At 33.6% G+C, this 5,994-nt stretch overlaps 1 pseudogene; it reads right to left on the bottom strand.

Annotated features, from left to right (window-relative positions):
- Positions 1-5,306: 5,306 nt before the first annotated feature.
- On the bottom strand, positions 5,307-5,731 carry LOC108592162 (cytochrome c pseudogene; annotated as a pseudogene).
- Between the last annotated feature and the right edge of the window lie 263 nt (positions 5,732-5,994).

The following is a 5,994-nucleotide window of genomic DNA, read 5'->3' as shown; positions in this document are numbered from 1 at the left end:
GCAGAAGCTTTTTAGTTTCATATAATCTCTTTTGGGTTTTTTTGCTTTTGTTGCCTGTACTTTTGAGGGCTTTCTCATGAAATCTTTTCCAAGAACAGTGTCCTTAAGCATTTCTTCTATGTCAAAAAACTAGAAAAATTTCAAATACACAGCATAACAATTCATCTCAAGGAACTAGAACAGCAAAAACAAACCACACACAAAATTAGTAGGAGGAAAGAAATAAGATCAAAGCAGAAATAAATAAAATTGAGACTAAAAATGTACAGAAGATTAACAGAACAAAAAAGATTTTTTGAAAAGAATATTGACAATAGTTACTTAGACTAGCTAAGAAAAAAAGAAAAGAAAACACACAAATAAAATCAGAAATGATGAAAGAGGCGTCACAACAGATACCACAGGATTACAAATATTAGAGACTATCATGAACAACATTCACAAATAAATCTGAAAACCTAGAGGGAATAGATAAATTCCTGAACACATACAACCTACCAACATTTATCCAAGAAGAAGCAGAAAACATAAAGTGACCCATAACAAGTAATGAGACTGAATTAGTAATACAAAGTCTCCCAACAAAGAAAATCACAGGACTGTTCATGCTTATCAACAGGAAGAATCAATATCGTGAAAATGGCCATACTGCCCAAACTAATTCATAGATTCAATGATATTCCCATTAAACTACCATTGACATTCTTCACAGAATTAGAAAAATAAGTAAATTCATATGAAACAAACAAAAAAACAGCCCAAATAGCCAAGACAAACTTAAAGACAAATAACAAATCTAGAGGAATTATACTACCCAAATTCAAACTATACCACAAGGCTACAGTAACCAAAGCAGCATGATACTGATACAAAAATAGACACATAGACCAAAGCAACAGAATAGAGAGTTCAGAAATAAGATTGCACAACTATAGCCATCTGATCTGCAACAAACCTGACAAAACCAAGCATTTTGGAAATGGTTTCCTGTTTAATAAATGGTGCTGGGAGAACTGGCTAGCCATATGCAGAAAATTTAAACTCATTCTGATACTGTATATGAAAATTAACTCAAGATGGTTTAGAGACTTAAACATAAAACCCAAAATTACAAATATCCTAGATCAAAATCTAGACAATACCATTCAGGACATATGCATGGGCAAAGATTTCATGAGAAAAACACCAAAAGCAATTGTAAAAAAAGAAAAACTAATAATAAATGGGATCTAATTATACTATAGAGCTTTTGCACAGGAAAATAAACTCACTTATTGAATGGGAGAAATTTTTTGCAGTCTATCCATCTGACAAAGGTCTAATATTCAGTGTCTGCAAGGAACTTAACCAAGAAATAAACAAACAACCCAATGGCAAAGGCCATAAACAGACACTTCTCAAAAGAAAACATTCATGTGGCCAACAAACATATGAAAAAGAGTTCAACATCACTAATCATTAGAGAAATGCAAATCAAAACCACAATGAAATACCATCTCATGCCAGTCAAAACGGCAATTACTAAAAAGTCCAGAAAAAGTCTGTTGATCCTGGCAAGGTTGCGGGGGAAAAGGAACACTTTTACGCTGTTGGTGGGAGTGTAAATTAGTTCAACCATTCTGGAAGACAATGTGGTGATTCCTAAAGTTCTAAGACCAAAAATACCATTTGACTCAGCAATCCTATTCCTGGGTATATACCCAAAGGAATATAAATAATTCTATTTTAAATGTACAAACAAATGTATGTTCACTGCATCACGATTCACAATAGCAAGACATGAAGTCAACCCAAATGCTCATTAGTGATAGACTGGTTAAAGAAAATGTGATACATAAATAGTGTGAAACACTATACAGCCATGAAAAGTAATGAGATCATGTCTTTTGCAGGGACATGGATGGAGTTGGATGTCATTATCCTCAGCAAACTAACACAGGAACAGAAAACCAAACATCTCATATTATTGCTTTTAAGTGGGAGCTGAATAAAGAGAACACAAGGACACATGGGGGGAACAACACACACTGGGGCCTGTTGGGGACTTGGGGAGGACGAACACAAGGAAGAATAGCTAATGGATCCTGGGCTTAATACATGGAATGATCTGTGCAACAAGGCACCATGGCACACATTTACTTCTGTAACCTTCACATCCTGCACATGTATCCCTAAACTTAAAAGTTGAAGAAAAAAAAACAAAAAACAAAAAACAAAAGAAAGAAAAATTGCAAGACTGGATGGCTTTACTACTGGATTCTACTGAATTGTTAAAAATACTTAATACCAATTATTCTCACATTATTCAACAAATTTGAAGCAGAGGGAACTCTTTCTAACTTATCTATGAGGCTAGCAAAACTTTGATACCAAAACCAGACAAGGACCATGGGATATCTGTACCATGGGTAAATAAGTATATAACATAAAAAATGAAAAATATCCCTGATAAGCACAGAAGTAAATATCCTTAACAAAATACTAGTAAACTGAATGAAACAATACAGCAAAAATAATATATCATGATAAAATGGGATTTAACCCAAGAATCAAGAATGGTTCAACATAGACAAATTATTAAAACATGATATATCACTTCAAGAGAATTAAGAACAAAATGCAATATGATAATCTTAGTACATTTAGAAAAAGCATTTGATAACATTCCACATCCCTTTATGATACAAACTCTCAATAAATTAGGTATGAATGGAAAGTACCTCAAAATAATAAAGGCCATATATGACAAAAATCACAAAAAATATCATACTGAATGGCAAAAAGATGAAATCTTTTCCTCTGAGAAGTGGAACAAGACAAGAATGCCCACTCTCTACTCTTATGAAATGAAGTCCTAGCAATGAAGTCCTAGCCAGGACAATTAGGCAAGAGAAAGAAATAAAGGGCATCTAAATTGGAAGGGAGGAAGTCAAATTGTCTGTGTTTGCAGGTGACATGATGTTATATGTAGAAAAGCCAAGATTCTCGTAAATGATTTTTGGTATGTATTTATGGATATATAGAAACACATACATAATGTAGTCATGTATGTGTGCATGTGCACATGTATACACCCCCCCATATATAAACACATGCATGCACAGTTAAAAAAAGCTAAGTACTTATATCTTACTGGATTCTCTCCTCACTCTAGTACATAAGGCATGTGTAAAAATACTACACTGCATGGGAAATTAAGACATTTTCAAAATATAATAATAAGAAGATGGATTAGACCCAAAACTGTGTATACTAGTGTTAAAATGGCCTATAGGAATCAGAGGAACACCTCTAATAAAGACAGTGTAGTGTTAAATGTTTGTAGTGTTTCAAATAGGATTATTTGTATGTATTTATTTGTATGCTTCATATTTTCCAAATCTGTTCAAATATATTCACCAAAATATAGTGAGAAATGTTTATTTTAAACAAACCAGTAGCACTATTACAGTGATGCTTTAATGTACATGGATACTTTTGTAAGGTATTGGACTTGAATTTATAGTCTTCAACATTTTGGAACGGCCCTGATTTCCACTCAACTGAAATGAGATAACCACAGGTCTTACCATATTAGATTTGCTACTTCAAACAATGTTGATATAGTTCCTTGTGCTTATTTTATATATTTATTTATTTTCATTTTCTTCACTGGCTCACATTACAAAGTATACTAAGGGCAAGGGCCGTGTATTATCAATTGATGTAATTTTCATAGCACCCAATACATTCAATACTTAATGAGTAAATGTCAAAGGAAACAGGTGTTTAGGTTGATATCAATATAATAATTTCAATTTTTTAAACCTTCTTTCCTCCAATTCTTAACTTATCTGAACTAACAAATAAATTATGACTTTTATTTTTGTATCAGCATACTATTTAAACTAAAGAAAGCTCCCACAAAATATCTGCACCATGGGTAAATAAGTATATATTACCAACAGTAGTATGTAGATATGTAGTATGTAATTGTATGTATTAATACATACATGTGTAGTATATAGATACGTAGTATTTTGTCATTTAAAGATAATCTATCTTTATTGAGTATGTAACCAAATGAAAACAATGAGGTTAGTTCCCAGTATTATACACAAAAAAATAAATATATATATAAGCATTCCCGACAAACTGTTTTATCTAAAAATCTTCAAAATTGTCCATTTATCAATGTAATAATGTGTGAAAACTCAGTTAATACAAAATTAAACAAATGATATTTCAATTTAGTATCTTATTTTATATCAACATAGTAAAGTTTGAAACTTGCGGTGAAAACAAAGAAAATTAGTACTGCATTATGTATATTTCCAAAGTTTCTTAAAAAATCTCACTGAGTCCCTGCCATTTTAGCAGTAACTATGTATAATAGACATGGAGGCCCACAGTAAACCTTGCTTTATTAAAATTTTGTATGTATTTGTTGTTTCCAAATACTTTATATTCTATAACACAGTTACCAGAGTAACATTGTACTTTAAAAACACAGCTGTGAGTGTAATTGATTTCATGAACTAACTTACCTTCAATTCTAAATGCCAAATTGTCCACCCAAAGCTACAATTAACCAGCTGAAAAGAGAAGAAAAGTTCTGTTAGAACTCCTTTAAAATGTCACTTTAAAATTTTATTTTGCAAGATAATTCCTTACTTGAATTGCCAAAAGCAGTGTTTTCCAAAAGGTTCTACATTTCTAAATATTCGTAATGTTTCTTTCTGTCATAGATATTCAAAGTTACAATTTCAAGTTTGCTTTGCTCCTCTTAATGTTGTTCTTCACCTATAAGATTTCAGCTTAACTTTTCAAGACAGGAAACACAATAGTCAATATGAAGAGAATAATTAGATTCTAAGAAAGGCAGTATCCCAGGCTGGGTGCAGGAACTCACGCCTATAATACCAGCACACTGGAAGGCCATGGCGGGTGGATCACAAGATCAGGAGACTGAGACCATCCTGGCCAACATGATGAAAACTCATCTCTACTAAAAATACAAAAATTAGCTGGGTATGGTAGCACCTGTCTGTAATCCCAGCTACTCTGGAGTCTGAAGCAGGAGAATTGATTCTACCAGGAAGTCGGAGATTGCAGTCAGCAAAGATTGTGCCACTGCACTCCAGCCAGGCAACAGAGAGATACTCCATCTCAAAACAAAAACAAAAACAAAAAACTAGGTGTCAATGGAATGTATCTCAAAATAATGAAAGCTATTTATGGAAAACCCACAGATAATATCTTACTGAACGGCAAAAACTGGAAGTATTCCCTTTGAAAACTGTCACTAGACAAGCTTGCCCTTTCTTTTCTTTTTTTTTTTTGTAATAAATAAGGCAGTGGCCAATTATTACTCATTAGTAGCTTTTTTGAGATAAGCTATTAAGTCTTCCCTTTCTCCCTTCTTCTTAATGCCGACAAAGATCATTTTTGTTCCAGGGATATACTTCTTGGGATTCTCCAAATATTCCATCAGTGTATCCTCTCCCCAGATGATGCCTTTGTTCTTATTGGCTTCAGTGTAAGTGAATCCAGAGGCCTGACCTGTCTTCTGCCCAAAGATACCATGGAGATTAGGCCCAGTCTTGTGCTTGCCTCCCTTTTCCATGGTGTGACATTGGGAACACTTCTGAATAAAAATCCTCTTGCCTTTCTCAACATCACCCATATTTAATTCTTTTTCGTGGTTTGCGCAACAAAGACTACCACTCAGAAGCCGGACGTCCCACTCTCTAAGGCTTGCCCTTTCTTGCCACTCCTATTCAACACATTATTGGAAGTTCTGGACAGAGCAATCAGGCAAGAAAAAGAAATAAATAATTAGGAAATGAGGAAGTCAAATTGTCTCTATTTGAAGATGGTATGACTGTTTATTTAGAAGACCCCATGGTCTCAGCCCAAAATCTCCTTAAGCTGATAAGCAACTTCAGCCAAGTCTCAGGATACAAAATCAATGTGCAAAACCACAAGCATTCCTATACACCAATAACAGACAGA

This window comes from Callithrix jacchus, chromosome 6 (assembly GCF_049354715.1).
Source record: "Callithrix jacchus isolate 240 chromosome 6, calJac240_pri, whole genome shotgun sequence".
In the NCBI taxonomy this organism is placed as follows: Eukaryota; Metazoa; Chordata; class Mammalia; order Primates; family Cebidae; genus Callithrix; species Callithrix jacchus.
This window is presented reverse-complemented; position numbering and strand designations above follow the sequence as displayed.